General features: G+C 37.9%; 1 protein-coding gene across 5 annotated transcripts in view; it reads left to right on the top strand.

The window, feature by feature from the left end:
* Positions 1 to 10,834, top strand: part of LOC133805170 (uncharacterized) — a 20,756-nt gene extending 9,922 nt beyond the window's left edge. For 4 of the 5 annotated variants that reach the window (XM_062243276.1, XM_062243271.1, XM_062243275.1 and 1 more), the window contains exon 14: positions 10,526 to 10,834. The gene's annotated coding sequence lies outside the window, so the exon portion shown is untranslated. Of the gene's footprint in view, positions 1 to 2,768; positions 3,375 to 10,525 lie in introns of those variants that run through there. The other variant, XM_062243272.1, reaches the window with a different exon arrangement.
* The last annotated feature ends 1,776 nt before the right edge of the window (positions 10,835 to 12,610 follow it).

Here is a 12,610-nt window from a genome sequence, read left to right as displayed (position 1 = left end):
TAATGCCCTGGCTACCCCAGAACAGTTACGGTGATCGGTGAACCGGAAATTTGACCCGCTACCCGAGTCCTTTGGTTAAAACGTGATCTAGGTGTCATTAACAGGTTAAGGTATAAAACCAGTAAAAAGGAAATGGCACTTTTCATTAAATAAATAAACTGCTCATGAGCCTTTTTAAAATGTTTACAAGTAGTTCAAGTTACAAAAGAGTTGCTACAGTTCCAAATATACAATCCCCGCCGGCCTAAGCAGCAAAAATATGGTAAACCCCTAGTCCCTCTGAGAACTTTCTGACCGTGGCGGTCAAGCGGCCCTGTATGTACATCACATCACCCAAGCTCTCCACTCAGGGTTGGCCAAGCTTTTCCTTTCCTTTACCTGCACCACACAACACCCGTGAGCCGAGGCCCAGGAAGAAAACATAATAAAACATGATATAATATCATCAACGATCATAATAACCATTCAAGACTATCAGTCCAATAAATAGGTGACAATAGCCAAAAGTCACAATAATGAGCATCACTCCCTCTAGCCGTGTGACAATAGGGTCACCAGGGCTTAACTGAGAAGTGAATCATTCATAGGTTGTTTAGGACAGGTGTATGGTGAATGGTCACCAACATAACCTTCGTCCCGACCCTAGAGTCGTGCCATGGACAACGTCCCTTGGCCGTGTGACAAACAGTCATCGAGGTCATATACTTTGGCCATAAACATCTAGTCGTAGACCAGGCAAGCGCTTATAAGTTCTTTGACCTTAGGGTCGGTCTGTCATTAATGCCATAGAGCCATTCAATGCATGATTCTCGACTTTAGAGTCGGTCCCTGTCCACATATATCAACCAACATGCCTCAAGTATCAAACCACGCATGTCATATACCTATACAGGGTGCAACTGTATTCAAACACCGTTTTCTTACTTCTGGTTCGAGTGAGAATAATTATATGAACGACCCCTGAGAACGATCAATATTTAAATTCCTCGACGGTCACCTGATCATAACCAAAATATAGGATTCATTAATAAAAATGATAACTGAGAGTTCCCAAACCAAATCCCAGCCCCCGAGACCTCAAAAACTACCCAACCGGGTACTAGGTCCAACCCCGAGGCCTATGGTTTGAATCCCTAAGCTAAAAATCACTTTTAGCAAAATTTGGCATCTTGGGCCGGGGCCCCCAAAAGCCGTGCCGCGGCACGCCCCCAAACAGAGAAGCCCCCATCTTCTTGACGCGCATGGGCCGCGGCACACAAAAGCTGTGCCGCGGCACCCAGCCCAATTCAGCAACTAGCCCACGCACAAACCAGATTTTCCCCCTGTGCGTTTTCCTCTCAAACCAGCCTCTCATACCACCATAAAACCTCCTCCAAACATGTAATTGAACCCCCAAATAACTACCTTAGCTAACTCACATTAAACCCCAATCAATACAATATAAAAACTCCCTTTAATCCTCACTCCCCACATCAAAATCCATGAACTAAAAACTATAAGCAAAATAGAGCAGGCATAAAAACCAGTGGCTAAAACTCCCCTTAGAACTGATTTTGGACCTCCCACACAAGCTAAAACAAGTCTCCAATCCAGCTCTTAAGTTCCCTGATGGACCCAAAACGGGTATATTTAAAAATTTATATATCGCAAGCACACGAATCGTCCATATAGAATAGTGATCGTGTAAGCAAGGATGTCGAACCCAAGGGAGTTGTCTAAAATCGAAAATGATACTATTTTAAATCAAAAATAATAAATTCTAACCTAGCTCCAAAGATTGATGAGTTTTAATATTATGAACATAAAATAAAAGATTGAAAAATAAAGTTATTTAAGAGAATAAAAATAAAGCAATAATGAGTTGAAAATAAGTGTTAAAAGAAAAAATTATTAAGATACTAGAATCCACAAAGTGTAAGTTTAATAATATTTATTAGTATATTGATTCCCAAGTTTTAGTGATAGTTAAAATAATTTAAACTATCATTTTCCACAAAGATTTATAATTTTAAACACAAATTTCTTATAAAAAGATAGGAGTTTTCTTCACTTTTCAAAATTATAATTTCAAAGCATTTAGTGTAAATCAATCTAATGAAATAACAAATAAATCAATGAACATTATTTATAAGGCAAAACATAATATTTTTGTTCTAAGCATGGATGTGTACAATTTAATGACACATCTTACACAAAGAATATTATGTTTATGCACTAATGAAGAACAAAGTGTAAATATGTTCTAACAATCTAAAATACAAGATATTTAAGATGAAAGAAAATATTTGAAGAAGAAAATTCCATATACTTTATTGCACAAAATGGGAAATCAACATACAAAATAAATACTATCTAGTTACATAATGTTTCATCATCACCTTAATAATCTTAAAAAGATTAGAAACACATAACTAAAATAGCAAATACAAACTAAAAATTACAAACATAAATAGGAAAATTTGGAGGAGAAACCCCCAAAATTTCCTCTAAAAATACATAGAAAATAACCAAAAAGAAGAAGAAGAAGAAGAAGAAGAGAATATAGAGGTTTTGAAATGTGTAGAATTTGGTATAGTAACCTCCTTCAAAAATATGACACCAAACTCCCTTATTTATAGCCAAAAAATGAGAATTAAAATAATTAAATTGATTAAATTAAGTTAATTAATTATAATATGGCAAATAGGGGTAAATTATAAGGTATAATTATGATGTTTTGGGGTAAAATATGTAGAAAATATGGTAAAAAATTGACATTTTTGTCATAGGGGACAAGTGGAACAAAAGTGATTTTGTTGGGCTCAAAATGCACAAAAGGCAGCTCGTTGGGTATGGTTGATGTTGAAGCTGGCAGTTGGCATTTGGAGAAATGGTAGGTGTGTGATGCTTTGTGGTGCAGCTGGAGAGGTGGAGTTGATGGGTTAGCTTGCTTGAATTGGAGGCATGGGCTTTCGGAGGAGTTGGGCCCAAAATCTAGGCCGCACTTGGGTGGCATGGTCACCTGCTAGAGATAAGCTGCTGATTGATGCTGAAGGAAAAGAAAGCCAGGCGTGAGGTGGCAGGAGCAACTTCATTGATGCCGGAGGTGTGATGTTGCATCAGGCGTGAGTGGCATGGGGAAGCTGATTGGCATTGTGCATGGGCCTGGCGAATTGGGCCTTGGTTGAATGGAGTATTGGTGGCATTGGCCATTTGCCACTTTTCTTCTTTTCTTTTTTGAAAATGCCACAATTTTTCTTTATTTTTCTTTCTTTTCAAGAGCATAAATTCCCTACAAAATAAATATAAAATAAATCATAATATAATATTTTCAACTATAAAATAAATCAATTTAACTCTTTGAAAATATTAATTATAACATAATTTATATTTTATATTTAAGTTCAATAATACAACATTTTTTACCACTAACTTAACAATAATAATTCAAATAATTAACTATAACATTTTACAACAAAATAACTATAAAAACACATAAAAGTATATAAAATCATGATAAGACTAATAAATTCAAAATTACTTAAAAACTTAGTAAATCAATTAAAATCTCAAGAATTAAGCAACAATTAACACAAAAAAAGTGGTAAAATAATTTTATTTTGTAGAGTTATCATTCCCCTAGCTTGAATTATCACCAAGAACACAAAACCACCAAAGGAGCAATGAAGGAGATGAGGTACGGGTAAGGAAGAGGCAAACCCCCTGTTTTTGTTCTGTTTTATTCCACAGCCTTCAGCCACTAAACATCATATATATATCCTCCCTAAAAAGACCAAAATGCTCTTATGTCATCTTAAGCCTCCAAAGCCACCCTAAGGGCAAAATTGGTACATTCCGCTAAACCCGTTAATTATAATTAACGCTTCTCAATTCCCACTAATCTTAATATCCTCAAACACCAATATTTCATAACCCGTTACCCTAAAATCCCCGGTAACGCTATAACCTTTAATATCACCCCGAGACTCACCCCGAGCCCCGAGCTCAAACCTGTTATGACCAAACCGATAAATCATGTATAAGGATCGTCTCATGTCGAAATTCTCGAACCAATCCATATTATAATGTGGTCTCACAATATATCATTAACATACAACAAATATTCAATTATACCATCAACGGGCCAAATTACCATAATACCCCTGTAAACATATGTGGACTCACATGCATGCATTTAGCATCATATGATAATATAATTCTCATAAACATGCATAAACACATTTAATGGCATAATTAAACAGTTATGGCCCTCCCGGCCTACTAATCCAGCCATTAACCATAATAGGGAATCCGAGGCATTACAACTATCTCCTCCTTACAGAAATTTCGTCCTCGAAATTTACCTGAACAGCTCGGGATACTGACTCCGCATATCAGACTCCAGCTCCTAGGTCGCCTCCTCGACCTTGCTGTTCCTCCACAATACCTTAACCAAAGGTATTGTCTTGTTCCTGAGGACTTTATCCTTCTGATCAAGTATCTGAACAGGCTGCTCCTCAAAGGAGAGATCTGGCTCAAGCTCCAGATCTTCATAACTCAAAACATTACTCTTATCAGATACATACCTTCGAAGAGCAGATACATAAAATACATTATGCACGGCCGACAACGCCGGAGGCAAAGCTAGCCTGTAAGCCATTTGACCAATCCTCTCCAGGATCTCAAATGGACCTACAAACCTGGGACTCAGCTTGCCTTTCTTCCCAAACCTTCTCACCCCTTTCCATGGCGAGACTCTAAGGAAAACATAGTCTCCTACCTGGAACTCCACGTTCCTGCGTTTGGGATCTGCATAGCTCTTCTGTCTACTCATAGAAGTAAGCATCCGAGCTCTAATCTTTTCAATAGTCTCAGTGGTCTTCTGAACTGCCTCAGGACCTAAGTATCTCCTTTCACCTGTCTCATCCCAATGAATAGGAGATCTACACCTCCTACCATATAGCATCTCATAAGGTGCAAAACCAATGGTAGACTGATAACTGTTATTATAGGAGAACTCTATCAAAGGCAGATACTTACTCCATGATCCACCAAAGTCCAGCACACATGCCCGCAGCATGTCTTCTAATATCTGGATCGTGCTCTCAGATTGCCCATCTGTCTGAGCATGATAAGCTGTACTGAACTTCAGTCGTGTACCCATGGCCGTCTGTAAACTCTTTCAGAACTTGGCAGTGAATGTAGGGTCCCGATCCGACACGATCGACCTAGGAGCTCCATGGAGGTGCACGATCTCTCTTACATAGAGATCTGCAAACTGGTCAACAGTATAAGTAGTCCTCACTGGTAGAAAATGAGCTGACTTGGTATAGCGATCCACTATCACCCAAACGGAATCGTGCTGTCCAACTGTCCTGGGCAAGCCCACCACAAAGTCCATTGTGATGTCTTCCCACTTCCACTCTGGGATATCCAGAGGCTGCAGTAACCCTACCGGCCTCTGATGCTCAGCCTTAATCTGCTGACATGTTAAGCACTTAGCCACATACTCTACTACATCTCTCTTCATCCCTGGCCACCAGTACAATAATCTTACATCCTGGTACATCTTCGTGGTGCCTGGATGCAAAGAGTAAGGTGTAGTATGAGATTCATCCAGAATCTCCCGCCTCAACGTAGTGTCTAACGGAACACATATCCGTCCCTTGTATCTCAATAACCCCAAATCAGACACTGTATAATCTCTGGATGCTCCAGCCAAGACATCCTCTCTAATCTTGATCAGCTGTGGATCACCCAACTGACCCTCTTTAATCCTCTCTAGCAGCGTAGACTGTAGCGTAACATTGGCTAAGTGGCCCACCAGCAACTCTATACCAGCTCTGGTCATGTCATCAGCTAACTCTCTGGCTATCAACCTAATACCATGAATCTGTCCCGGACTCTTCCGGCTTAAAGCATCAGCTACCACGTTAGCTTTCCCTGGGTGATACAAAATCTCACAATCATAATCTTTCACTAATTCCAGCCAACGCCTTTGCCTCATGTTCAAGTCCTTCTGGGTGAAGAAGTACTTCAGGCTCTTGTGGTCTGTATAAATCTCACACTTCTCTCCATAGAGATAGTGTCTCCATATCTTTAAAGCAAAAACCACCGCTACCAACTCTAGATCATGGGTAGGATACTTTTTCTCATACTCCTTCAGCTGACGAGAAGCATAAGCTATAACTCTCTCTGATTGCATCAAGACAAAGCCCAAACCCTGATGAGAAGCATCGTAGTATATCACAAACTTCTCCTGGTCTGTCGGAAGACTCAGCACTGGAGCTGTAATCAATATCTGTTTCAACTCTTGGAAGCTGTTCTCACATTTGTCTGACCACACAAACTTCTGACCCTTGCGTGTCAACTCAGTCAACGAAGTAGTAATCTTTGAGAATCCTTCCACAAAACGTCTGTAATACTCTGCCAATCCAAGGAAACTCCTAACCTCAGAAGCATTCTTTGGCCTTGGCCAATCTCTGACCGCTTCAATCTTTGATGGATCCACTTTAATCCCCTCCTTACTGACAATGTGCCCAAGGAAGGACACCTGAAACAACCAGAATTCACATTTCTTGAACTTTGCAAACAATCTGTGTTCTCTCAATCTCTGTAGAACCAACCTCAGATGATGCTCATGCTCTGACTCAGTCTGAGAATATACCAGAATATCATCGATGAAGACGATCACAAACTGGTCCAGATAATCTTTGAACACCCTGTTCATCATATCCATAAAAGCGGCAGGGGCATTAGTCAACCCAAATGACATAACTAGGAACTCATAATGCCCATACCTGGTATGAAAAGCGGTCTTCGGTATGTCTCCCTCCTTAACCCTCAATTGATGATAACCAGATCGAAGGTCGATTTTAGAGAATACCGTCCTACCCTGCAATTGATCAAACAGATCATCTATCCTTGGCAAAGGATACCGGTTCTTAATTGTCAGCTTGTTCAGTTCTCTGTAATCTATACACATCCTTAGAGAACCATCTTTCTTCTTCACAAACAGAACTGGCGCACCCCAAGGTGAAAAGCTAGGTCTGATAAAACCTAAATCCAACAGCTCTTGCAACTGTACCTTTAATTCTTTCAACTCTGCTGGGGCCATTCTGTATGGTGCTCTAAACACTGGCTCTGTTCCTGGGGCCAGTTCTATAACGAACTCAATCTCTCTGTGTGGTGGCAACCCTGGCAAATCCTCTGGAAACACATCCAGAAACTCACATACAAGTCTAGTATCCTCTGGTCTCACTGGCACGACCTGGGTGGTATCAACCACACTGGCTAAGAATCCAATGCAGCCCCCTTGCAATAAATCCCTAGCCCTTAATACCGAAATCATAGGAATACGAGGTCCATGCACAGCACCAACAAATACAAAAGGATCCTCACCTTCAGGTTCAAAGGTGACCATCTTCCTCCTGCAGTCAATGGTTGCCCCATACTTGGCTAACCAATCCATACCCAGTATCATATCGAAGTCAGTCATAACCAACTCTATAAGATCCACTGACAACTCTCTGCCCTCTACTATCACTGGCAAAGATCTGACCCACCTCCTGGAAACAACCAGCTCCCCAGTGGGTAACAAGGTACCAAACCCCACAGCATGGAAATCACAAGGTCTACACAATCTATCAATAACACTACTAGCAACAAAGGAATGTGTAGCACCTGAGTCAATCAATACATTATAAACAGTTCCTGCACTAAGAAGCTGACCTGTAACAACTGAGGGGGAAGCCTCAGCTTCTGCCTGAGTCAATGCAGACACTCGCGCTGGGGCCGAGCTGTCTGCCTTCCTGGGTTCTTCCTTTCTCGCCTTAGGACAATCCTTTTTAAAATGACCCACTGCCCCACAAGAGAAGCAGGCCCTTGCCTTACACTCTCCCAAGTGATGCCTCTTGCATCTAGGACACTCGGGATAGGACTTCCAGGCTTCACTACCCCAGGACGACCTATTGTAATACCACGAGGTCTCCTGTCAGGACCTGGAACTGGGAAGGTGTCAGGAACCTTCCTCTTCTGATCACTGGGGCCAACACCCCTACCAGAACCCATAAATGGAGGACCTGGCCTCCTGAAATCCCTTCTGGCTGCACTCTCACGCCAGATCTTAATCTCTGCAGTTTCAGCTGTAAGTGCCTTCTCCACCACCTGTGCATAAGTAGTGACTCCTGCCACAGTGGTGATGCGCACATCTCGGGCTAACCTAGGCTGTAGCCCCTGTAAGAAACGCTCTCTCCTGGTCCCATCAGTGGGTACCAGCTCCTTGGCAAACTTGGCCAAACGGTCAAACCTTAAGGCATACTCGGTCACTGATAAGTTTCCCTGAAGTAGCCTCATAAATTCATCAGCCTTCGCCGCTCTAATGGCGTCATTGTAGTACTTTTCATTGAACAATGTCTGAAATTCCTCCCAACTCAGGAGATTAACATCCTTAGTCTGACCAACCACCTCCCACCAAATCCGGTATCTTCCCGAAACATATAGGCAGCACAGGCCACCCTCTCATTACCAACTACCCTCATAAAGTCAAGCATAGTGGTAAGCATGCTCATCCATTGTTCAGCTTTGGTAGGATCGGCACTGCCTTCAAACACAGGAGGTTGTTGTTTTCTGAACCGCTCATAAAGAGGTTCCAACCTGTTTTCAACCCCAGGCAGTTGCCCAATAACTGGCACCGACACAGAAGGTGCCTCTGCAACACTGGCTACCACTGGCACGTGTTGCTGTCTTAGGAAACGAAGCTCCTCTCCCTGTTTCAACACTATAGCCTGCAAATCATTAAACAACTGCTGCCAGTTTGCAGGTGCTGGCTGTGGAACTTGAGATTGGTCATTCACTTGACCCTGACTGCTATCATTATTCTGACCCTGACCATTCTGGCCAGCCGAAGTGCCTGTCTGTTCTGGGTTCATTCTGTCACTGATACCTTACTGAAACAATAATAACCAATACGGCCAGTCAGGTAGTAATAACTAAACCTCTTGCCGCCTCACGGTCCAAGAACAACAGACAATTACCACGTTCCACAGTCATTCAATATTCACAATCAGATACATGTTCATAGCATTCAGCACTCAGCATGTATCACATAATAACTCATAAACGACCATACTAATAAGCAGGTGCCAGCAATCTCAGTACTAATCAGTACACATTTGCTGAAGATATGATATTTTAGGGCACATGCTCAACATAATATCTCATGCACACAGGTAAAGCATATATATCACATTTACACAATTATACATGTAACCACATAAATAGTTACCAAACTGTGAGTCGAGCTTATCTTCGGTGATGTGTGTACATACCCAGCCAGTCTACAGGAACTCTAACCTTGGCATTGCTCTGATACCATTATGTGACGCCCCACGTCACTATGGCTGCTTTCTGGAATGACGACTGGCCCTACAAACCAAGACAAGTCTTTCCAGCGTGCTTTGTCCTCACTCGCACACTTCCTAGGAAAACTTCCCAGGAGGTCACCCATCCCTAGATTACTCCAGGCCAATCACGCTTAACCATGGAGTTCTTAAGTGATGGGCTACCGAAAAGAAGATGCATCTTCCTGATATAGGTAGTACCCATCAATCCATTTAAGCCCCTCTTCAACTGTGTAGTCCCATACCTACACAGTCTTAGAATCATCCCACTTGACCTTCCCCAGGCGGTGTGGGATTGCACAGCTTACCCGGTCTTTCCCCTTACGGATCACGGGATTCTGACTGTCACACTCTTCCTCTAATAGTCCTTTCTGTTGTAGTGTGAGCTTGTCATGGAGATTTATTTATTGATAGCAAATGCATGCATCAATTGGGTAAAGAAAACATAAATAAAAAAAAATACGTTGCTCTCTCTATGCATAAGAAAATTGAATATAAATAAATAAGTGAAATATACTTTCAGAACTTGTGAAGGAAACAAAAATAAAAAAAATAAAAAAATATAAATATTCTATATAAAATAGGCATGTGAAAAGAATGAATTGTTAGTAGATGATTGTGGTGTGGTGACTTGGCTTGGCTTGGCTGTCCTTACAATTTTTTTAGTATTGTTTATTCAATGTTATATGTCTCATTGTATTTATTTCTAAATTTATAACTACTTAACTAATTTTATTATTATTATTATTGTTATTATTAATTGATTTTAGAGTAGTGTTTATTTATTTATTTTGTATATTTTTCTATTTTGGCAATTCATTTAGTGCCACAAAAAATTTAAGCAATTGGAACCTTTTATGTTATCATTCATTTAGTGCCACAAAAAGTTTAATATTATCATTCATTTAGTGACATGTAGTGAATGTTATTATTTTTATATGTTAAATTTTTTTTTTTTCTTGGGAAATGACAATTAAACGAAAATGAGAAACAACTGCAAAATAAATGAAGAAAAAAAAGTTGAATTGACAAAATTCATGTGAGTTTTTTTTAACATTAATGGTAAATTGGTATTTGGATATTTATTTTTTAAAATATTAGGTGTTTTTTACTTATATATTGTACCAATATTCTATGTTTTCCAGGAGAGACACTTTGGCACAAATTCAATCTGAAAGGGGTCGAATGGAGACTTTATTAAGAGAGCGAAAAAGATTACAAAATACTGAAGTATTTATAACATCCCAAAATTATTTGCTTGTTTTCTATATTTAATTGAAATTTTGTAGATTTTGATTACCCTCGCCTTAGGTGGCTAAAACCATTCGATATTTGGGTGGGACTCAAATCTCTTCACTATGGGAGAGATGTCCAACTTCTCTTATTTAAAAGAGAAATTAACTTGATTGGAGAAAATTAACATTATTCCTATAATAATTTTTTGGTGGCTAAAAGTTGATAAGATTTTCTACAATAAACTTTTTTGGAGACAATATAATTTTCATCCAAGAAAACATAAATAATAAAAAATATTTAGGAAACAAATGAATCAAACTCAGTCTATAATGTCTCTTTTAAATATGATAAAGATTATTATTGTACCTGAAAACAAAAGATAAATTAAAGATATTATTAATTAATTAATTATATAGATAAAGAGATAGTAAAATTGATCCAAAAAAAAATATATGAATGTATAAACTAATGTACCTCAATTCATATAGTAGAGGCACTTGTTTGTCTGTAGAGGATTTCTTAGAAAATTTCTTCATAAAATTCTTTAGTCTTTCCCAAGAACCAACATCAATATTATTGTGGCTGATGATGAAAATTAAGGAATAATAATCAAGAGAAGAAATAAATAAATAACTATAATATTATACTTATTTTTGGAAAAAAAAATTAGGGGTGTGCAAAAAAATTGCAACCCGCCCAACCTGAATAAACCGTCCAAATCAATCCAAAAAAACCGACAAAAAATGTAACCCAAAAAACTTGACCTTCATTTCAAACCGCCAAATTATTATATTGGACAGGTTGGAATTTTTGGCAACCCGCCCAATTAAGGATTTAACTACTTTTTTATAATTTTATATTTATTTAATTATTAATTATACATATATAAAACTAAATTCAAATTTTTTTTTTATAAAAGACTTTATATTCTAAAGTAACAATAATTTTAGTTTTAAATACAAACTAAAAATAAATAAAATAATAAAAAATATTAGTGAAAAATGATATTTTTAGAAAAAAAAAGTTTGGGCGGGTGGGTTGAACTTCAATTCTTTTAATTGGGTGGGTTACGGGTTGAAAAATACCAACCCGATTATGAGTTTGGGTTTGTCAAAAATTCACCCAACCCGCCAAAATCGACCAACGAGCACCCCTAAAAAAAATAACGTAAGAAAAAAGAAGTTGCTTACGGTGTTTTTGGGATCTTCTCATCTATCTTTAGATAATCAAGATTAATATTGCTTTGGTAGATAAAATTGAAAAACACAAAAAAAAAAAAAAAAAATGTTAAAATTATATATTTAGGGAATAATAATAATAATAATAATGTTACTTACCTCGTTTTTGTGATCTTCTCATTCTTCTCTCTTTCACTAGAGAAAAACACGAGATGAAAGAAGTAACAATTAAGAAAAAAGTTAATAAGGAAACAAAATAAAAAAGAGCAATTGTAATTAAAAAATATATCAATAAATAGCGTATTGATTATAAGAACTTTCTCTAAATTGACAAAATTTCTCTTTTCTTTTTTTAAGCAAGAAATTTCATTCAAACACACATTATTATTGAACAAACATTATTATTATTATTGTTATTATTATTATTATTATTATTAAGATGACCAACAAACAAAAAACCAAGCCAAATTACAAATCAAATTTAGATTAAATTTGACAAACACATATAAATTTTCTTTGAAACATGCATAATAAGAAATTTTAGGAAATATATATATATATAATAAGAATTAAGAAGAAAATTTGTTACTTACCACATTTTATCGGAGCGGCGATTTTCAGAAACTATTTTGATCATCAACTTGCCATTATTATAATTCTCTATTTTTAAATGTCTATAGTCAAATTTTCCAACTATAGAAAATGTATATTTAAAATCAAAGAATAAAATAACATTGATCCGATCATCAATGGTATCAACTAAAATTCGAGTTAAAGATATATCTTCAGAAGAACGAGGCCTTAAAACTCCAATAA

The sequence above is a fragment of the Humulus lupulus genome, chromosome X, assembly GCF_963169125.1.
Source record: "Humulus lupulus chromosome X, drHumLupu1.1, whole genome shotgun sequence".
Classification (NCBI taxonomy): Eukaryota; Viridiplantae; Streptophyta; class Magnoliopsida; order Rosales; family Cannabaceae; genus Humulus; species Humulus lupulus.
Note: the sequence above shows the minus strand (reverse complement) of the source record. Positions and strands in the feature narration are given on the sequence as shown.